The 23,850-nt window shown below is 39.7% G+C and overlaps 1 protein-coding gene across 1 annotated transcript in view; it reads left to right on the forward strand.

The window, feature by feature from the left end:
- The window catches only part of POU6F2 (POU class 6 homeobox 2), a 64,783-nt gene that overhangs the window by 6,766 nt on the left and 34,167 nt on the right, over nucleotides 1–23,850 (forward strand). The gene's annotated exons all lie outside the window — the stretch shown is intronic.

Here is a 23,850-nt window from a genome sequence, read left to right on the forward strand (position 1 = left end):
TTCAGTATACTTAAATTACATTCCATAAATTAAATTACGTTCCTTGCAAATAAAATAATAGAAGCTAAGCAAAGACTGAAAGGTCTTTGCTTTGTTTCTTCAAAATTGAGAACATAAGTGAATGGTAACGTGAGATGCCTCAATTTGTGAATGATCTATTTGGACCTCATTAAGGAGCTGTATTTCCATGATGTGTTAAGAATCTGCCCTTTGAACATTGCCTTCTTCAAAGAATCGCAAGTGTGACACCCAAAATTCCTTCCTGCAACCATAACGCTGGGTGACTTATCAGGCTGCTTGTATGTGCAGTCTTTGTAATTATATGCTGCTCCTTTTATAGAAAGTCAGGGCTTATTAATGTCCATCTGTCTGGCTAAATATATAATGATCAGTAAACCCAGGAGACAGGAAGCTGTAGGTCAAATCAAAGATCCTATGGCAAATTTAGGGAAATGATCTTTTAAATGACATATGGCATGGCCTTAATTCCCAATAGCCTAAGAGTTCTTACAATCTCAATAAAAAATTATATATATTTAACAAATATTTATGCTGTGCATTTGTTAATATTTTCATTCTTGCTTTCACAATGATTATATGATTTGTTGTTCCTTTGGATGGCAATATGAACTGTAATACCAGAGCTCTCCAAGACTACTGTAGAAAGGAGATCTAATCCATTGGAATAATATGTCTAGATCACCTGATTAATTTGATATAGTACAGATAGAAGACTCTAAATCAAATTTTCATTTTCAGAGGCATATTATGAAGAGCTATTGGCCCATGTAACACTGCTTATATTCTGTTTGCCCTCAGCACTTTCCAGGAAGCGTTTGCAGGACTGGGCTTTTATATATTAAGTGTAAAGGCAAGGGTAGCAGAAATGCTAGAATCTACCTTGTCAGTTGATACACTCTGATTTCAAAGTGAGGCCTTGCACCCTTCAGCGTCAGCCTGCCCTAATAGTAGGATCATAGTTCCATTTCTGCACTTCAATTCCTTATAAGAACCAGAAACTCCTCTATTTTTATCTGCAAATCAATGGAAATATTGAGACTTGAGTGTGTTTCCTTTGTCTATTAAGTACATGATATGTTTATTTTAACAGTTTTTTTAGCTCTTTTGCAAAGAGATGGATTGATAAAAATATGGAAATGTGGCTGATGCATCTGGATTCTATAAATGCTACCTACAAGCAAGTTTTTACTTGATTAAAACATAGAACTAAATTGTCTATCAATTACATTCACGTAAGTCTTTTGACATCAGCAGAATCAAATGCATTTAACCACGGCTGCTGTGTAAGATCGGTTTCATTTTTAGAAAGATGTGAGCTGTTTAACTGGGAGAAAAAAAAATTAATCCTCATTCAACAGTTACAAAATACCATTTTTACCTTAAGGAGTGAAAAAGTAGTATGACAAGAGCTGTTGATGTTATGAATTGTTTTGTGGTTAAAGAGAGCAATACACTGTATTTCCTGGTAGGTTAATAAGAAAAGGGTTTAAGTATGGTGTAATTGTACAGTGCATATTTCAGCTGAACAAGAAATTTAACAGAGATAGCATCCATAGAATCCAAGCATGCCCTTGAAGGAACTCAGCCTTCATTGTGCCCATGACTTGCTCTTTAGATACAAAAATCTTCTGTATATGAAAAACCTTGGACAGTTCTACCCCAGCAATTAGCAAGAATAACTAATTTTTGAGAGCTGTAGTCCACAAGTATCTTAGAAAACTAAATGGAGAGAGAGGCATTGTTGATCCAATTAGATAATAGGAGTACTTTGATTCTCATTATTCTGATGAGAGGGTACACGTTTGCTCTTTGAGCTTCTTGATGGTAAATGGTGCTAATGAGGCCTGATGGATTCCCTGCTCCTAACAAGCCTCTCAGCAGAGCGAGTGATTACAATGGAGATAGATTTGATGGGATGCGCTCACTTTTGTAGTGTCTCAGCTGCTGACACTCTGCGACATAATCAGGTCACAGAGCCGGTCACAGCCATCAGCAAAAGCCATAGCTCTATCCCTCATTATTAAAGTGCATTATTCAGTTCCAGGCCCTCACAATACTGCCAAGGGCCTTTTCTTCTTTTTTGTTAAGCATCAGTTCTCAAACACAAGGGTTAATAAAATCATCAGCTAAAGAACTAGTAAATTAAAGAAATGGAAATAAAGTGCTCCCTTTCAAATCTTTTGAAGGATCACAATTAAATAACCAGGGAATTTATCATCACCACGTACTCTGCAGCACAATGTAATATGTCATGTGCAATAAAAACAAGGAATAGGATTTTAAAAAACAGCATTGTCCTTATTGTGGACTGGCTTGGAAAGCACTAAAGTATCTCTCATTCAGAAGGGAAATTCTGCCTTGCCAACTATTATATATGTACATGTAGACAGTATTATTTTCACCGTTTTCTGGGGGCGTTTTTTGTTGATTTTTTTCTTTTTTTTTTTTCCTCAACATGGTAAGAATTATTTGCAAACTGAATTTATAGTCCTAAGCATAGCAGCCGTCTTGTCTTAGTTAAAGTGGTTGAGGCCATAGTCTGGAAATACATGATAGGCTGTGGTGCTAGGACCAACTAATTCTCACAGACGAGACCATTGCCTTCTTTTGGAGAATGAGCTAATTTCAAAATTGTGTGGTAAATGGTGATGTTAGCTTTTTCTTTCTGTTCTGATAGTGCTGAGTTGGGACTCTCTCACCTCCAATGGAAAATACACTTTTAAAATCTGAGAAGTTTAATCCAATTTAGTTTAACTGATGAGAAAAAACAGTGGAATGTGAATTTGTTTGTTTGTTTTAGTTTAATTTCAGCTGATTATGATCAAGTTTCAGCTAAATCAAAGATATTCTGATATTGAAATGTATAGCTTTACAAGGATTTACACTGTTTATTTTAAATCACTTTGAAGTACATATTCTGTGACAATAGTATATTCTTTTTTGTAGAGGTATACACATTACTACTTTTACCTTGCTGTATTCACTGTGTTTTATTGTTTGTTTGTTTCTGTGTTCTGCTGGTAGAATAGGCTGTGACAAGGAAATGAGTATATGCATATAAAAAGCTACTTCTAAAACTTCCAGCGTTCTTGAGCCACAGCTGCAAGAATGTCTTGACATCTGCAGTCTAATATAAAGATCTATGCAAAGTAGTATAAACAATACTACAAAATTAGTAATGTTCTCCAAGAAGATATTTTAGAGACTGGCATGTGACCTGGACTTTGTTTTTCCCTAACCACAAAATCGGCAGCTGTCATTGGGAATGCAAAGTGGGCCTCCTTCTAGGACTTAAATGCAGGATAACGGTTGTTACTTCTGTTTTGGTTTTTTTTGTTGTTGTTGTTTTTGTTTTTTACTTTAACTGTCACAGAATTTCTAGGAGGCCCAAAGACATGTAATGAGAGTCAGTCCTTGAAGTCCTTTTGAATATGTGTAATTCATACTGTTCTTCAGGTGTGCTATGTCCATCAGCTCTTCCTCTCAACAATCATTATCATTGCTACATCTGGTTCAGCTATGCAACTCTAATACATGTTAAGCACTAATATTTTAGCCCTCACAACATCTAACTGTACTTAGCAAAAACTAAACAATAATTGTTTAAATGGTGGCTACTAACAATGTCTTCCCAAAGTGAAGATTGACAGAAATCTGAATAGGTGATATCAGATTGGTATATACTAAGGAAATTAAATGAGAAGCCTGAGATAATAAAAGAGACATGTTTTGAAGGAATTATTAGAAAGGGTTAATGTAACACTCAGATAATAATAATATTTAAGAACATTCCTTGGGAAACTCTTTGCCAGGAGAATCTGTTTTGACAGACCTTCATATTAATACATTAAATTACTGCTGGGTGGAGTCTTACTCTCTATTTTTACTCTCAAAGTTTCACTGGGCAGAGTACACGCAGCTTGGCTGTTCACAGGAACAAAAGGGCGCACTCTAAAAGAAAAGGTCAGTTGTAAGAAAAGATTTGTTTTTCTGTTGGTTTCCCCTCTCTACAGATAAACATCAAGGAGTCTGTTTGTTTAATTAACTCCCATGTGGATTTGAATAAAAAAAACAATTCTTTTAATGCTTCTGCTGACTGTGTCTTAATTTTACTGGAGAGTCTGTCTTACCTCAGTTGCAGCCATAGTGACATAAATGTAAAAATGTATGGACCAAAGTCTCAGGTCATGTAAACTGGTTGTTTCACTGAAATAGGAAGGTAGACAGAGTAGGCTTATTTAAACCATAACAAAAGAGGGCTAGCCTGTTTTGTACAGTTTGGACAGTGATCACTGGTAGGTTTTGGATATCCACATTCTTAAAAACAATTGTGGATTTTAGAACAGTTACCATCTGCAATGTGGAAAAGTGATACTCAGTTCTTTAGTTCACAGAAGGAAGTTCTGAAACACCATGGTGCCACCACATTTAATGGAGAAAAACTAGCCTTCTCTTTGGAAATAAAAAAAAATCCAGCATTAAAAAAAAATCCAAAATTAATTGGTTGCAAAAATGCTTCAGAATCACAGTATTACAAGATCAAAACTTGCTTGGACAAAGAAGCCAAATTTAATGTAGAAGCAACACCACTTTCCTCCAGAACTGCTAGAAAATGGGTATTAGAATGGAGTAGTTCAGACTAGCTGATGACCTGAAGTCAAAACTCTTGAAGTGGAGGAGATTCCAGTTTTCCAAAAAAACGCCAAGACAAGAGCCTATATGTTGTAAATAGGAACTGCAGGGGAAACACAATTGTTTAAGAATAATGTAGAACTTTTCCTTACTGCAAAATACATACTGGAGCTGTACTGGTTTACAGCTGCAGTCTCCAATTAGATGTACCAAGAAAAGATTAATTGTGTACTGAAATTCCTACGAGCTTGAAAATTATCAGCATTTATCCAGAAAGGCCACTGAAATTTCTTTCATTTAGATTGCATCAAATCTTACTTTGAGTGCCAAGCTTCACACTTCAGATCTATAGCCCCTTGCCTGGATCTCTGTCAAAGTTTGGATCTCTAACAATTTTTTTCAGAGATGTCTAAGTCTTACTTTCCAAACCAACTTATATACCTATAAAAGCCCGAGTTTCCCTCAATCAGTGTTAGGAGTCCTCATGCTTGAAGGTGTCTGTACCGTAAGAGAGCACTGCAAGCCAACTCCAAGACACAGTACATTTATGTATCACAAACAGTGCCATTTTTGCACAGATCCCAGAAGCCAAAAGCCTTGGTAGTATGGTGTTAAGGCTAGACTAATTAATCCTGCTTCTCAACAAGGTGACATAGGATCTAGCTCATTAGTCATTAGCTCTAGGGTCTGGTAGCATGCTGTATTACATGTAGTAAAAACACTTTGTAGAGAGCCTTAAAAGCCTGAAGCGTTTTGGTATTCTTGAAAGTGTTATTCACTGATCTAAATTAAATCTTTCCAGTCAGAAATACTGTCCTTTTGTCAGTGTCTTCTTAATTACTCTTGCGTGGAGGAGAAAGCCAAAGTAACTATCATATCTTTTTTCCTACCATTTTCATGAAAGCTAACCAGTAAATAAAGATGCACCTACTACTTCTGTAATCTGCCCAGCATCATGAGGTGGTTATAAGCGTGGCGAATTTTCATTGTTATCACCAGTGACACACATCACAGTCAATGAAATCTCTGCTCTGTGGAAGTTCTTACACTGCTCTTCTTATCACTGTGTCTTATCACCTTCCAGTAACGTATTAAGAACATGACTACTGACTGTCACAAATCAGTCTTCTCCTTCCAAGGAGAACTTTGTAGTATAGGGCTGTGTCTGATAAGGGCATTTGGCTTTGTCTCATTTTGTTAAGATTTTGTTTTGTTTTCTTTCACTTTGCAGTTAAGGTTTTGTTCTCATCTAGTTTTTAAAAATCTTTTCGAAGATTCATATTGCTGACATTTATGTTAGAGAAAGGCAGATAACAGAAACATGCTTAGCTTTTGCAGCAGAATGTGGTGAAACCAATGGTGGTAAACTGATGAACAGTGCTTTATTACTGTTGGAATTTATTCCAAGCCCTTGTCCAGCCTCTGAAAACAAATTTTACCATACATAGAGAAGTTTTGACCATTACTATTCCAGAAGACTGAATTTGGCAGTTAGGACCTCTGTCCAGGAGCATTAGGTGACTATTTAGATTCCCAGGAATCTGACCACAGAGGAACTTGAGTGTAAATGCTGAAGTCTTCATGTTCATCAAAAATCCCTTAAGATGGCATTAACGAAGGAATGGATTGAGTTGATGCATGTAGACGGTGGCAAGAAATGTCCTTTCTGTATTACTGATGTTTCCCAAGCAGTGGAATTTTCGTGCTCAGGGATATTACATCATTACATGCCTTCAGGAGTTGGCAAATTTGAGAATAATTTGAAGCTACATCATCATACAACTAGAATTGATGGAAATCCCTCTACATAAGAAATAAACATGAGAATGGCATCCAAGACTGTTTTTAATTTTGTCATTTCCCCTTTGGGCTGTCCAAAGCTTCTTACAAGAGAGTGCTCTGTGAATTGCAGTTGAGAAAGGCCATAGGAGATCACTCTGTGAAAAGTGGAAGTCAGTGTACTTGTGTACAGTGTGTTGCTACTATTTCAGGAAGGTTTGGAATTTCTTAGAAGTCACAAGTCTTCATGGACAAAAGGCCATTGGACTTTCTTGTAGGGCTGTCGTCTTGACATGTCATTGTGAATGTCCTAGAGATACCAGTGAGGAGATAAAGTCTGGGGATCCTATGACTGCAGAGCAGTCAGCATTTGTTTTGAAATCTCAAAGGATGAGGAGTCCGGATATAATAGTAATATCTTGTGAAGAATTTCAAAAAGAAAAAGAATTGTCTTTCCTAAGCTGCCTACATAAACAGAGGAGAAAAAGGTTTCAGAAGTATTTGATTGACTCATTTGAGAGTAAGCCAACAACTGAGTTGAAGGCATGTAGCGTTTGTAGTGATAGAACCAACCAGATGCAGACCCACGTGCTTCCAAGTACTACATTAAACAGGAGTTGTTCTGGAATAGAAATAACTCAGACTTCCAGTTTGAGTCTAGAATATTGCAAAGAATTGTGTGATGTTTTTTCATATGTGTTGCATCTGTTTTTTCATGTGTGTTGCATCTGTGAACAATGGCAGGGAAAGTTCAAGCAGAAAAAAAATCACAGTCATAACCATGAATGGACATTCAATCTATCTTTCTAAAAGTATATATATTAGTTTGTCATTTTTCTTCAGAGACTGACAGTATTAGGCTTCAGCATGTATGTATGTAAATGGCCCAGATATCAAAAAGAAAAAAGGACTTTGAAATGCCTATGCCAATGTTATTAAATGTATATGATTTTTAAAGTACCCTTTTCACTTAAACTTCCTTCTTCACACATTAATTAAATATTATCTCTAGGATAAGTATCTCTCATAGAAGATAAATGTATTATTGTCACATCATAATGGAAAAGAATGACAGAATCTTTTTCCTTGAGCACAGAAAAAGAACTTATAAAGAAAACACTCATACCCTTCAAGAAATTCTGTCTCGGCTTCAGAGGGAACCTTTCCTAGTCTACTCTCATGTCTGTCTTTGTGCTAGAGATTCAAGAAAGCAACACGTATATCCTGTCAGTTTAAAAATCAATCCACTTTTCAGGAGATAATTTAATATCAAGACATGATGTACCCAATATCTAAATATACATTCATTTTAATGTTTGACGCTTCAAATACTCTGACATAGCCAGCTTTCAAAATAAATGGTTTGTTTTAGAGGTTGGATATGTCATATTAGCATCCACCCAGCAGATAAGAGAAAGAGAAATAGATCAGAGAGTGATCAGGACATCAGGGAGACAGTTTAGAGAGAGATGAGAGAGTCCAGGTACATCTTGTAATGTTAAAAAAAAAAAAAAAAAACCTAGCTAGCGAGAAAGAAAATGTATAAATAGGTCATTGCAGCCCAATTGAAAAAAAAGTTTAATTTTAACATCTCCACTCCCTTTGTTGCAGGCTGCACATTAAGCTGAGATATGACTTTCTTGATAGCATAGATAGACAGAAGGCCTCAAAGTAAAGAAAAGATTATATGAGACTCATGCAGTGCCTTAGCTTTGAGGTGGAATCAGCACCATTTGGCATGCTAAACTTTCAGCTTTCTTTTTTTATCAGTTCTTTTTATTAAGTGTAGTTCATGGTCACCTGTCCTGGTTTTACTCTTTCGATTCCTTCCCTAAGTGGAAGCATAACACCATGCAGAAGCAAGAACACTGTTGAACAAATATCTGGTGCCAATGTCAGTGAATGACCCCAAAGATCCTGGCATATCCAGTTTCCTCATTCCTGTTCTACTTTCTGCATCTCTACTACTTCTGTTTCTTGTCAGCAGCTCTGCCTCATACCTCATCTGGGATTCAGTTACTTAAATGTAAGTCCTCAGAGGTATTGTAGGTGTTATACAATATTCCATCAGGCTTCCTGTAGCCAATTCAGAAGAAATACTCTTCCCTCTAAGTCTTATCCTGCCTAAATTCTAAAGCATTTCATATAGTGTAGATGCCTTACTTTTCTTCAGCTGAATTGTTTCCCACTTACATGAACACGTGCATGTGTGTCCATATATGAATACACAGCTTAGCATACGTGAACATAATCAGCATCATCTGGTTTTGTGAAGCCCCAAATCATCACTGCAAGCAAATGAAAGACAGATTTTGGAAAGACCTCTAAATCTCAGGGCCAGTTTGAAAAGGGTACTGGAATCACTGGAGCTTACCTGAACCTTTATGTCTTCAGGGAGGATACAGGTACCCACAATGAGTAACGATTACAATTTTTTAAATTACCTCATTCAGCCACGCTTGTGTTCCCTGAACTTCTGGGATCTTTTTGACCTTTACTCTGGACACGAGTGAGAATAAACTAAGCCTTCTCATCTTAGCATGAGAGATGCCATGCAGCTCTCTTTTACCTCAAATCTGTCTCTAGAGTAATGTTAGAAATGTGTAATCCTGAGTGTATGTTCTGTATTAATTGTATATAGTCTATTAATTGAGAAATAAAACTAGGCTTGTATTTTTCTAACTGTTTAATTCTCACCAAGAGATTAATAGTAGTGAATGACTGCAAAATCGGAGTTAGGAGATTCTGTGCCTTAACACACTAGCCCTTCATTGCTAGCTAGTACCACATGGCCTAGTATTGGCAGGCTCTGTACAGGAAGACAGAGTGAGGTATTTAAAAGGTCAAGAAAATTATTTTGAAAGATACTCCCTTAGCTAAAGCAGAAAGTTTAGGAATCTCTGGGCACAGAAGGTAGATAAATCATAATGTTCCCACCTTTGAATGAGAACATTTAATTGTCATTAGAACAGAATGCCACATTCTCCTCTGACACAGCAGAGAATTTTTGCTACAATGACCAAAAAACTGTCCTGCACGATATCCTGGTCACCAAATTGGAGAAAAAATGGATTTGATGGATGGAACACTTGCTGGATAAAGAATTGACTGGATGGTCCCACTCAGAGAGTTGCAGTCAACAGCTCAGTGTCCAAGTGAAGACCAGTGACAAGTGGCGTTCCTCAGGGATTGGTGTTGGGACTGGTGCTGTTTGACATCTTTGTAGGTAACATGGACAGTGGGATCGAGTGCACTCTCAGAAAATTCGCAGACAATACCAAGGTGAGTGGTGCAGTTGACACACTACAGGGAAGGGATGCTATCCAGAGGGACCTGGACAGGCTTGATAGGTGGGCCCATGCCAACCTCATGAAGTTCAACAAGACCAAGTGCAAGGTCCTGCACCTGAGTCAGAGCAATCCCAAGCGTAAGTACAGGCTGAGAGGAAAATGGCCTGAGAGCAGCTCCGAGGAGAAGGATTTGGAGGTGTCGGTTGATGAAAAACTCAACATGAGCCAGCAACGTGCACTTGCAGCCCAAAAGGCCAACCATGACCCTCTACTCTGCTCTCATGAAATCCCACCTGGAGTACTGCATCATTTCTAGGGCCACCAGCACAAGAAGGACATGGAGCTGTTGGAGCTGGTCCAGAGGAGGGCCATGAAGATGATCAGATGGCTGGAGCACCTCCCCTGAGAGGACAGGCTGAGAGAGCTGGAGCTTTTCAGCCTGGAGAAGGTTCCAGGGAGACCATATGGTGGCCTTCCAGTACCTGAAGGGGGCCTACAAGGAAAGCTGGGGAAGGACTTTTTATAAGGGCATTTAGTGACAGGACAAGGGGAAAGGGTTTTAAACTGGAAGAGGGTAGATTTAGATTAGATATTAGGAAGAAATTTGTTACTGTGAGGGTGGTGAGACATTGGAACAGGTTGCCTAGCAAAGTTTTGGATTTCCCCTCCCTGGAAGCATTCAAGGCCAGGCTGGATGGGGCTCTGAGCAATCTAGTGTAGTGGGAGGTGTCCCTGCCTTGGAACTAGATGATCATAAAGGTCCCCTCCAGACCAAACCATTCCATGATTCTGTGATTCTATAAAAACAAAAACAAGCTCACAATATTTAATGACTGCGCAGAAAGTTTAAAAATTTGGGTTTTAATTTTCTTCACAAAGATGCAAAGAACTACCTGATGCTTAGATCACCAGATTCAGAAAAGCAGAGGAAGCCTTGATAAGATTATCTTCTATGAAGTCTAAAAGCTTACTGAAACTATTCTGCAATTGCTAATCACAAACTTTTTTTTTTTGTGAGGAAGTATTATAGTGTGTAGTAGGGTACGAAGGGTACAAAGAGGAAGGACAGGAGACAAGACAAACTTTTTGCCAGCTTCATAATACTCTAGTATTTATTTCAAATCTAAATGCTAGACAGCTGTCCTAGAAATACTGTTGATAATATACAGAAGAAACGCTTCTATTGTATAATTAGAGCTTTGTTTACATGGAATTTCTTAGCCAACAATATTCAACAACATTTCAGTGGTAAGTGTGCAAAAGCCTTTTTTTAAATACAGATAAGAATATATGTGTTAAATATTACTGAATTGAGCTCAAAGTCTTATAAAAAAATCCATCAATGGAAAGTGAAAAAGCATTTACTGAGGCAAGATGCACCCTTGGCTCCTTCTTGCCTTTTATTTCTCCTTAAAATCATATGCAGTGCAAATAGTACAAACATGAATGACGCATGCCTGCTTCACCAAATCATGTTAGTCTCTGGCAACAGCACAAATGCAGAAATGTTTAAATCAGCTTGATGCTACCCAACAAATAACACAAACGGGGCCCTCAAGAACACACAGTGAGGGGAGATAAATGGTCATTATCTCAAGAAAGCCTTTTCTCATTGAGTTTGCATAGAATCATAGAATGGCTTGGGTTGCATGGAACCTCAGGGATCAAGTTCCAAAAGCTCCACATCTTTCCTGTGTTGGAGACCCCAGACTTGGATACCATACTCCAGCTGGGGCCTCACGAGGGCAGAATAGAGGGGGGCAATCACCTCCCTCACCCTGCTGGCCACCCCTCTTATGGTGGAACTCAGAATACCATTGGCCTTCCGGGCTGCAAGTGCACACTGCTGGCTCATGTTAAGTTTTTCATCAACCAGAATCCGTAAGTCCTTCTTAGCAGGGCTACTCTCAAGGAGTTCTTCTCCCAGTTTGTATGTCTATCTGGGATTTCCTCAACCCAAGTGCAAAACCTTGCACTTTCCTATGTTGAACCTCATTATGTTCACAAGGGCCTACCTTTTGAGTTTATCAAGGTCCCTCTGGATGGCATCTCTTCCTTCTGCCATATCAACCACACCACTCAGATTGGTGTCATCAGCAAACTTGCTGAGGGTGCACTCAATCCCCTCTATATAACTGATAAAGATGTAAAAGAGAACCAGACACAAGACGTACCCCAGGGGGACACTGCTCATTACCAGTTCACACCTGGACATAGAGCCATTGACCACAACCCTCTGGCTGTGATCCTCCAACCAATTCCTTGTCCATCGAATAGTCCACCCTTCAAATCCATATCTCTCAAATTTAGAGATAAGGATGTGGTGGGGGACCATGTCAAAGTCCTTGCAGAAGTCCAGGTAGATTACATCAGCTGCCTTCCCTTTGTCCACCAGTGCTTTCACTCCATCATATAAGGCCACCAGATTGGTCAGGCACGACCTTCCCTTGGTGAAGTCATGCTGGCTGTCTCGGATCACCTGCTCATCCCTCATGTGCCTTAATATATCTTCCAAGATCTTTCCAGGCACAGAGGTGAGGCTCACCAGCCTCCTCCTCCCTTTCTTATAAATAGAAATAGAACATGGAAATTTGACTTCCAGGAGATGGTTAGGGAATGTCTCTAGTAAATCTTCAGTCCACAGTCATTGCTACGTCCTTTTTTAAACTTTTTTTTTAAGACCTGTGTAAGTTATACCCCACCTCTCCCCCCAGTGAAATGTGTCAAGATATTACGAGTCAAGTTGAATTTATTTAAGTGAATTGTCTAACTTTCCATGTTTATGTTTGTGTAAGACAGGAGTGGTCAAACAGTTTTCATTTTGTGCATGTTGTGCCCCTCAACCTGCGTGGTTCAACTTCTCAAAACCTTGTCTTATTTAAGTAGTAATTCATAGATGGAGAAAAAAAAGTTGATCCTCTTTACTTGAATAGCCTTTATGATTTATTTAATTACCTAGATTTATTTCCTCCTTTTTGTACAGCTAAGATATTCACATATTAAATAAAAGGGTAACACTTTTCCAAATGACTAAGAGGCTGTATGCCAATATTAGAGTTATATTTGGTGTTCAGCAAAGTACTGTATCTCTTTAGATTTTTAACTCTGAATTCAATTTTCCTAATTTTAACCACATGAAATTTAGCTTTGGGTGCATCAGATTTAAGCTAGTGGGTTAGTCTTTTCTTTCTCCACTGGAAAAAAATAGGCACTCCTGAAAACAAAAATATCTCACTGTTCTCAGGCATGTCTTCTAGGCTGAGATGAGTCATGTTGTAGAGATTCCTGTCTCTCTACAGTGAAAAAAACCTCAAATGACAATCTACAGCTACTCTTTAATGTTAACTGGCTAATGTTAAATGTCATAAATTCCATCCCTGGAATACCACACACAGGTTATTTTTAGTGGGTCTTCAGTTCTTTTGCTAATCACAGAATTGTAGGGGTTGGAAGGAACTTCTGGAATTCATCTGGTCCAACCTCCTGCTAAAGCAGTTTCCCTAGAGCAGGTTACACAGGAAAGCGTCCAGGCAGGATTTGAATATCATAGAATCTTTTGAGTTGGAAGGAACCTTTAAAGGTCATCTAGTCCAACTCCCCTGTCCAACAGGGACATCTACAGGTACATCATGTTACTCAGAGCCTCATCCAGCCTGACCTTGAATGTCTTCAGAAACGAGGCATCCACTGCCTCCCTGGACAACCCGTTCCAGTGTTTCACTATCCTTATGATGAAAAAACTTCTTCCTTATGTCTGGTCTAAATCTCCACTCTTTTAGTTTGAAACCATTTCCCATTGTCCTGTCACAAAAGACCCTGCTAAAGAGTCTGTCCCCTTCATTTTTATAGCCCTTTTTAGATACTGAAAGGCTTCTATCAGGTCTCCCCAAAGCCCCAGCTCTCTCAGCCTGTCCTCATAGGAGAGGTGTTCCATCTCTTGGATCATTTTCGTAGCCCTCCTCTGGACAGACACCAACAGATCCATATTTCTCCTGTACTGCGAACTCTGAATCTCGACATAATACTCCAGGTGATAGGTCTCACTAGCTCAGAGTAGAGTGGGAGGATCATCTCCCTTGACCTGCTGGCCAGACTTCTTTTGAGGCAGCCAAATATCTCCATAGAAGGAGACTTCACTGCCTCTCTGGGCAGCTTGTTCCAGTGCTCTGTCACTGTCATAGTAGTTTTTTCTCATGTTCAGATGCAACTACCTATGTTCCAGACTACTCATTGTCCCTTGTTCTGTCACTGGGCATCACTAAAAAGAGCCTGGCCCCATCTCAATCATCTCTTCTTCAAGCTGAACAGCTCCAGCTCTTTCAGACTTCCTTGTAAGGGAGATGCTCTAGGCCCCTAATCAGCTTTGTGGCCTTTGGCTGGACTCTCTCTAGGAGAGAGAGAGGAGAAGAGAGTCTTCCTGTCTTTCTTGAACTGAGGAGCCTAGAAGTGGACACACTACTCCAAATGTGGCCTCACCAGGGCAGAGTAGAGGGGGAGAATCACGTCTCTCGACCTCCTGGCCACTCTCTTTCTGATGGAAACCTGGGATACCATTGGCCATTCTGGCCACAAAGGCACACTGCTGGCTCATGGTCAACCTGTTGTCTACTAGGACACTCAAGTCCTTCTCTGCAGAGCTGCTCCCTAGCAGGTCAGCCCCTAACCTGCACTGATGCATGGGGATGCATATACCTCCCCATTTACAGGACCCTACACCTGCTCCTGCTGAAGCTCATCAGGTATCGCTCTGCCCAGCTCTCCAGCTTGTCTAGATCTTGCAAATGTGCTAGCCACTCCTTCTCACTTCGTATCATCAGCAAACTTAGTGAGGGGGCGTTCTATCCCTTCATCCAGATTATTAATGAAGATGTTGAACAAGATCTGATCCAGTACCAACTCCTGGGAAACACCTCTAGCTAGAAGTTTCCAACTAGACTCTGTGCCACTGATCACAACTCTCTGAGCTCTGCCAGTCAGCCAGTTCTCAATCTACCTCACTGTCCGCTTGTCTATCCCTCAATTCCTAATCTTACCTAGGTGGATGCTATGGGAGACTGAGTAAAAAAGCCTTTCTGAAGTCAAGGTACACAACATCCATTGCTCTCCCCTCATCTACCCAGCCAGTTGTGACATCATAGAAGGCTACCAGATTGGTCAAGCATAATTTCTCCTTGGTGAATCCTTGTTGACTAATTCTGATGATTTTGTTTCTTCCACTTACTTGGAGATGACATCCAGAATAATCTGTTCAATCACCTCACCAAGGGTGGAGGTGAGGCTGACTGGCCTTTACTTTCCCATTTCCTCCTTCTTGCCCTGTTTGAAGACTGGAGTGACACTAGCTTTTCTCCAGTCCTCAGGCACCTCTTCTGATCTCCATGATCTTTCAAAGATGGTAGAGAGTGGCTTGGCAATCACTTCTACCAGCTCCCTCAGTACTCATGGGTGCATCCCATCGTGGCCCATGGATTTGTGCGCAAGTTTGTCTAGGCAGTCTGATCAGATCTTCCTCAACTTGTGACTGGTCACCAGCTGGATTTAATTCCATTCAATCACTCTCTGGGCCCAGCCATCCAGCCAGTTTTTTACCCAGCGAAGAGTGTACTTGTCCAAGATAATGGGCTGCCAGCTTCCCCACGAGAATACTAGGAGAGACAATGTCAAAGGCTTTGGTGAAGTCTAGGTAGACCACATCAACTGCCTTTCCCTCATCCACCAGACTGGTCACCTGGTCATAGAAGGTGACGAGGTTGGTCAAGCAAGACCTGCCTTTCAAGAACCCGTGCAGACTGGGCCTGATCCCTCAGTTGTCCCACATGTGCTGAGTGATCTCATTCAAGATGATCAGGTCTATAATCTTTCCTGGCACCAAGGTCAGGCTGACAGGCCTGTTGTTCATTAGATCCTCCTCACGACCCTTCTTATAGATGAGCATCACATTAGCAAGTCTCCAGTTAGCTGGACCTCTCAGGTTGACCAGGACCACTGACAAGATGGTGGAAAGTGGCTTGGCAATCACGTCCTCCAGCTCCCTCAGCACCTAGGTAAATCCCGTCTGGCCCTATGGACTTATAACAATCCAGGTGGACTAGTAGGTCTCTAGTGCTTTCTGTTAAATCGTGGCATGTTTATTCTTCTCCCTACCTCAGACTTCCAGGTCAGAGGGTAGAGTACCCCAACGATAACTGGTCTGACTATTAAAGACAGATGTAGAGAAGGCAATTATCCTCATTTGAGTTTTTCCATGAGCTTCTTGCTCATCCATGTGGGTCTCCTGCCACCTTTATCTGATTTCTTACTCTCAGGGATGCACCAGTCTTGAACTTGGAGGAAGTGGTCCTTGAACATCAACCAACTTTCTTGGGTACCCTTACCTTCCAATGGTCTAACCCACGGGATTCCTCCAGGCAGGTCTTTGAAGAGGACAAAGTTGACTCTCCTGAATTCCAGAAGAGTCTTAATCTCCCCATGGTAGTCACTGGAGTTTTAACTCAGGTCCTGGTAGCACATGATAATGGCCACACAGAACTTGCTCTGTTTGGAATATTTTTCAATTTTTGTGAAAACTGTGGTCCTGTTTTGCTTGTTCACTTGTTTGTGTTTCCTGTATAAACAGAGAATCAGCATCCCAGAGACCAAAGGTAATTATATCTGTTTTACTTATTTAATGTGTACTTAACTTGAACTAAATAATGGATAGAAATGTGAAAGGAAAGCCTTTCTATTCAGTAGCTTTTCTTGCAAGCAGGATTAAGTATCTAATCTGTGGCAAATTATTATTTAGAAACTAGCTGGGAATAAATGAACTTTTCATCTCCGAGATTCTTCTGGTTTAAAAGAAGACTTTGAGCCTGCAGTAGTCAGGGTGAAATCTCTCCTTTTGATAAATTACTTTTTACATTTCTCTGGGCATTTGCCCTATTATTTTGGTTAGGACGACAATGGGGTGTACTAAATCCTCAGACCACAGGCCAGTTTAAAAGAATTTCCAGCACAGCTCCAACCAGCAGATGCTATAACTGTCATGAGAGACTCGTACAGCATGAGAACTTCTGTCCTAAAAATAGCCTTAGGTGCTTGTGTTCAAATAGTTTTAGTTACACATCTAAGTCATACTGATCAAACATGTTTTGAAGCTCGACCATCATAATTATTTCCAACTTTACTAAACATTGCTAAGATTTGTATTTACTCCCAAATATTATATATCCTCAGAAGAGGAGCTCACATTTCATTCCAAATATTCTGCTTTTGTTCAGAAACAAAAATGGAATGTTGTGGTGGTTTCACACTGAAGACTAAGCTCCACCACATCACTCTTTCACTCCCTCTCCTCAACAGGACAGAGGGAGAAAACACTATGGAAAGAGCTCATGAACTGAGGTAAGGATGGGGAGATCACTCACCAATTAATATCATAGAAAAACACTCAGCGTAAGGAGTTTAATGTAATTTATTGCCTACTGCTAACAGACTAGAGCAGAAATAAACTAAAAATAAGCTAAAAACACATCTCCCTGCCCCACTCTTCCACTCACTTTATCTCCTGTCCTTGACTGGTGCATGAGAATGAGGAATGGGGGCTGTGATCAGTCCGTAACACTTCATCTCTGCCACTCCTTCGTGGTCACTCTGCCCTTGCTCCAGTGTGGTGTCTGTCCCACAGGATGCTGTCCTTCCCAAACTGATTCTCTTTGGGCTTCCCACAGGCTGAAGCTCTCCAAGCACTGCTCCAACATGGCTTCTTACCATGGGGTCCATCCTTCAGGAGAAGGCTGCTTCAGCACAGGTCCCTGCAGGTGGCAGCTCCCTCAGCCCTACTGCCCCACTACAGCCTCCTCTCCAGGGGCAGCAGCTCTGGCCTGGGACTGCTCCTGCAGGGTCTGTCCATGGGCTGTGGCCTTCTCCAGGCCACATCCACTGATGCTCTGCGGGCTCCTCCAAGAATGCATGTGGAGATCGGCTCTGCGTCGTGCCCATGGGCTGCAGAGGGACAGCTTTTCCACCACGGGCTTCTAATGGGTTACAGAGGAGCTTCTGCTCCACACCTGGGGCAGCTTCTGCCCTCCTTCTGCACTGACCTTGGTGGTTGCAGAGCTGTTTCTCTCACATTTCTCACTTCTTTAACCCAACTGCTGTTGCACAGCAGTGTTTCCCTTCCTTAAATCTGCTCTCCCAGAGGCACAACCTGCATCACTCATGGCTCAGCTCTGGCAGCAGCAGGTCCCTTTTGGAGCAGCTGGAGCCAGCTCTGATCTGACATGGGGGAGCTGCAGGGCTCTGTTCACAGGGGCCACCACTTCAGACCTCCTGCTAGAAAAACCTTGCCACATAATCCCAAAACAGTGGTGTCATTAGTAACCTACTAAACAAAAACTGAGAATCATACCGCCTTTTTACCCAAGGCTAGACCCAATTGCATTTGAACACCATTTGCAGGCATTACAGTGAATGTATGGAGCACAAGATAATGTTCTTATTACTGTGTTACTTTAATAGCAACTGTGATACAGAAGTTGCCATTTCCACTTTGCACTTCTCCAGCCAATCTCCTGTATGGGAGCTGTTGCCTCTTGTCAATTAACTCACACTAATGGGCTCCTGTTTCTTCTCTAACTATGACCCTTTGGCTTTGACTGTGGCACAGCACAACTTATTCTTAAACACTTTTTTTTTTTCTTCCAGATTTCCTATCAAAATCACCCCCTTTGGAAAGATATGTGATAAGGAGTTTCAATACTTCTGCTATCTTTTTTTATCTTTTGTCGTTTACAATAGAACCTGAATCATCATAAGAATGCACCATAAGTCTGTATTTTAGATGACAAACATCTGTAAAAGAAGGGGGGGGAAGGAGTCAACAATTTTCTACCTGACTCTGCATCTTAAAATAAAATAAAAAAACACGATTGCCAATGGGTAAAGGTGCAAATTGTTCACCTCTAAAAAAGTGACGCAACTTTTCTAGGTATCAACTCATTAACATAATTATAATGAGTTATGGTCTTTGTTGTGAGAAAGGAGAAATTGTGTGGTCTCACCCTACAGAATATTAAAAAAACATTACTGACAGGAAATTGAAAAAGTAATATATGTCTGAATGAATATGACAACTTTTTTCTGATAGAGCAGATAGATAAATGTCGCATACAAGTTTCAAAATACATTTAATTTTGCCACCACAATGGATATTCTCTTCATAAAATATATATGAATCAGGTTTGAATCATAAAACTTGACTGTGATAAACAAATGCATATTTGATAACCTTCTTTTATTTTTATTTTTTGAGAGAGAGGCTTATTTCTTTTTTGAGGTTATTTGTTGTTTACACATCTTTACATTTTTATTTCTGAATGAGGCAATGTGAGTGACAGATTTTATGCACCTTGAGCCTGGATGAACTTTCATTTTAATCTAAGACTTGGGTTACTTTTCTCTTCTGGGAGGGACGGAGGAAGGAGAGACAGGTAGATGCACAGACTCTTAACTATCTTTGTCAGACATCACTGAGTTTTCTGAGCATTGTTCAGGATTGGGTGGTGGGTAAGAAATGCATGTAAGTATTTTCAGAGCACTAGGCTAGAGGAAGGGTCACGGTAGACAGTGCACTGCTTTTATTTTCTTTCACCAAGCAGCAACTCTCAAACTAGAGGCCAGGTTGTCCATGTCCCAAGAGATTAAAAAGCAGGCTTCCTGTTAAAAGCTGCAGAGTAAATGGAAGTTTTAGGTTCTCACAAATGCATGGAGCTTTGGGGGTGGAGGTAACAAGGGGAGTGTCCTCTTGTTTTGCATTTTCCAGACTCAGATTCACCAGGGAAGAAAAACTATCTTCTGCACCACTGGAGCATACAATGTAGTACACATCCTGACAACATGGAGACTTCCTCACCCTTTCCAAAGTAGGGATTACCTTACTTTCAACACTACCTAACACATTCAGGCTTCTAGTTGTTAGCTGAGGCTGCCCTAGTGTAAGTAAGTGCTATAGGAGACCTCAGCATCAGTGGATGCAGTGGGCTATAGAGAAGGAAATCTACCATAAATCCAGAAGCATCCCTAAGGATTCTAGTTGCATATAAAACTCTGCTAAAGAGGAATGTATAATAATATTTTATTACCTCTTTTATCAGTCTTTTAGTATAAATTCCTGCAGCATTATGAGCAGAACATGCAGTCTGATCTACTGGTTGGAGACCTGCCCATGGCAGGGGGTTTGAGACTAGAATATCTTTGAGGTCCTTTTCAACCCAGGCCATTCTATGAAAAAAAAAAAAAAAAAAAAGCAGAGCTGAATGAGTTTTGTCATTGCTGAATTTTGATGGAAAAATGGCATTTAATCTAAATACAAAATGTATCATTTTGACAATTTTTTTTTCTGTAAAAATTTAGAGTACATTGCCTGGATCAGATTTAAGTGTCTCGGTTTTACTTGTTCTATTTGCACAGTTTTTTCAGATTTTTATTTCATTTTAAATTTAGCTTTAATTCCATGTTAAAGTGAAAACAAAAATGAAATAACAATTTCCAACTTTATTTACAGAAAAACTAATGAGTTATCCAATTGATTTGCATGAGGTTGCTCCAATGAGCAGAATGGGTTCTATATGAACAGGAAAAAAAGAGAAATAATTCCCTATATTTTTATACTTTTATATTTTTATATTAACTGAAAACAAGACCTGAGAAAAGAAATCAAAAACAGACCTTAGCTGTGCAAAGTAGAAGCTAACCAGAGACTGTTCATAATTTAAAAAGAAGGACAGGCTGCAGCTAGACCCAAGCATCAACCTGTGTAATGTTCAAGTCCCAGGAGCCGTTACATTCAGGTCGGTAAATTCACTTCTGATTTTTTATTAGTAAAAGCCAAATCAAAGAGAGGCCTGATAATATTATACAAGCATAACTCCTCCAGGCTAAAATGGAGTCTGAAGATAATTTGCATTATTTTCAATGAATGAGAATTCATGAGATTAAATTTTCCAAAAATATATTACCCTGGCAATTGGCAGCAGAACCCCCAGTGGATGATTATGTGCAGCAGAACCAGTGGACCATTGAGTGAAACTCAGTGGCTCTTGTAAATGACTTCTGAGATTCCAGTTGTTCATTCCAGTCTTGACTACACAGTGATATGATCCAAGACAGTTTTCTATCCAATACTAATTGGGAACTGAAAAAAGTATGCCTGATGTGTATGTTAAGATCAAATATGCTTGCATACTAATGACTTCACCTGAATGAAGAAGGGAAAAAAAAAGAACACATGGTAGCCTAGAAGAATCAGTCAGTAGAACCACAAACAATATTTCTGTAGGCCTTAGTACATTAGATGTCACTATTTTTTGATATTTTGATATCTTGGCAATTAATAAAATCTCTATTCTGTCTAGCCTCTTCCTCAAAATTTAGTGGCATTATTCCAGTAACTTTAAGCATTCAAAAGGATCAAAGAGCTTTCATCTTTTAAGTGTATTTTACTTTGTCTTGCTCTGTGCAGGAAGAAATACTGATACAGTCTCAAGAGCAGTTAATATATTCAGTTCTGTCTTAGAAGTGATCACATTTCCTTGACTTACAAAATTGAAAATCTGCTATTACCCACAATTAAAATTTTCTATCTACGAATTTTACTGTGGCATTTGCACTTCACTCATCCTGTTCTGCTGTAATTCACATACACCAAGGAACCTTCTCCACTATTTCTCCAAGATTTAATAAGTACTTTTTTACAGAGGGTTTATATTATTAAGACTTCATTGTGTTTGTTTGTTTGGTTTTTTTTATGTATTACAAGGACATTTGTAAGTACAATATGCTAGTTGATAATACTTAAAAGTAGACTGAATTTTGCAGTTGTTATTTCTGTTTTTCATATCATTCTTCTTTTAGAAGATTCTAGCATTTTTAATCTTATTAGCTAATACCTTACTCCATGAATTGGTATCAGGGAGACTACAGAAAGTAAGGCAAAACCTGAATTAAGGAAGCAACATTTGACCATCCTCATTGGCAGTTTTGAATTTTCAGATCTCTGTGGTTAGGTCCTCTTGTTTCTTCAGGCAGTGAGTATAGTACATCCTTCCATAATGAACCTGCTCTTTTCCTTGGTATCATTTCCTCATTAAGGTATTACTTAACCTGGAAAGATAAGCTGAATCTGGCCAAGTGTAGACTGGCAAAGCCAAGCTGTGAAAGTATTCTGGATGCACCTAGGGAGGAACATATGGATAAAAAGAAAATTCACGGTCCAGCTATAGCCTCTGTTCTCTGAAGTTAAAGATTTGCTGTTTTGATGCAATTCATTGAGGTCCATTGACACTCCAGCTGCCACAGTTGCAGGAATAAGCTGTACAGAACATTTGCCCTAGGGAAATGTTTGAAGTGCAGACAAAAGAAGAGTCTCGTTTTAGCATTATTGTTTCATTATTTTCCCCCAACCTCTAGCCGTGCTCTTAAACATTCTTGACAAGGGTAAAATTGACATATTTTCCTTTTGCCTTGTTAGCATTTCATTGCTAATGAAGGTAAAGTAGTACTCCCTTAATTCTTCCTTGAGGAATGCCAGTAAATTTTACCATAAAGTGCATTAATATTGTCCCACTTGCTTGTCTTGAAGGACTGCATCTCAGTATTCAGTTATCTTAACTAACAAGAAGGATCTAGAGGACAAGACATATGAGGAGCCACTGGAGCCCAGAGTAGAGGAGGCTGAGGGGAGGCCTCATGGTGGCTTACAGCTCCTCAGGAGGGGAGCAGAGGGGCAGTGCTGATCTCTCACTGGTGACAGTGACAGGACCCAAGGAAACGGCATGGAGCTGCACTGGGAGAGGGTCAGGTTGAGTGTTAGGAAAAGGTTCTTCAGTAGAGGATGGTAGGTGTGGAACAGGCTCCCTAGGGCAGTGGTCATGGCACAAAGCCTTCCAGAGTTAGACTTCATGATCCTCGTGGGTGTCTCCCAGTTTAGGATATTCTATGATTCTATGAAGTATGAGCATGTTATATAATACAGTTTGTTTGTTTTTTATTTGACAAACAGTATTTTTACTGTTTATTGCCTAAAGCACCACCATCATCATGACCAGAATACTGTACTTTCAGCTGGTTCTAACATCGGGGAAAAAAAGAAGAAAAAAAAGAAGGTAGCCTACCCCAAATAATTTGCAATGTAATGTGAGATGAGTGGCAAATATATAGACAGAAAATTGATCTGGTAAACAGCTGAGCTCTGCCTTTACCTACTCCTTCTCTAGAATCAAGGTAAAGGAGCTCCTGCCCTTTGGTCTTCTGCAGAACACTGTCAAAAAGAAAAGGAAATCTTTGTAGGACTGATACAGAGACAACATGGAAGGATAGCAAATATACAAAATGTCTGTGATTCTCCACCTTCCGCACAACTGGCCTCAAGGATGTGGACTCTGCTGCCAGCAGAAGATACTTTGAATTCATATCAAAATACCTAAAGAGAAATTTCACTTTGCCAGTCTGTGTCAGGAGCGTATTCCTTCAGTACAGTAACAATGTAAGTGCACAGGCCACTATTGCTTTTAATAAGAAACCCCCAGTTATCTAAATCTGATGTGATCTTAGAGACCAGCCCTGAACGAAACTGACAGTTAAGTTGCATGTTCTCCTCATGTGTTTGTAAAAAGCAGTCTCTTGCTATGTCTAACCCACATCTGGGGATAATTTAGTTACATTTTGCTTTCAATTTTAGAGTATTTGTTTAGTTAGGAACAATATGAGTATGCAAAAATTAAATTGATAGCCTTGAGGAGACTCAAATCCACGTATACCTACTGCAAACAAATTTATTTTGAACAATGGAAACAGGGCAAAACTGAATCCTGGATATTTGTCTCCAAATTCAAGGACAGCTACCTCTTGAGTTAAATGCCGTTGAATCTGCAGTATGTGTTGTCCTGAGAGATGTTAGGACAAGTCATTTATGGTTGATGCCATGACATGCTAAGTATCTGTATTACACAACTCATTATAACTGTGATTTGTATCAGAGTGGAAATTTAAATCAAGCAGTTACAATGTGAGCAGAAAAACATGTTTCTTTCTGTCACTTTCAGTGAAATGAATTAATGTTGCATTTGATAATATGAGATATTTAAGCTGT

Source organism: Numida meleagris, chromosome 2, assembly GCF_002078875.1.
Source record: "Numida meleagris isolate 19003 breed g44 Domestic line chromosome 2, NumMel1.0, whole genome shotgun sequence".
Taxonomy (NCBI): Eukaryota; Metazoa; Chordata; class Aves; order Galliformes; family Numididae; genus Numida; species Numida meleagris.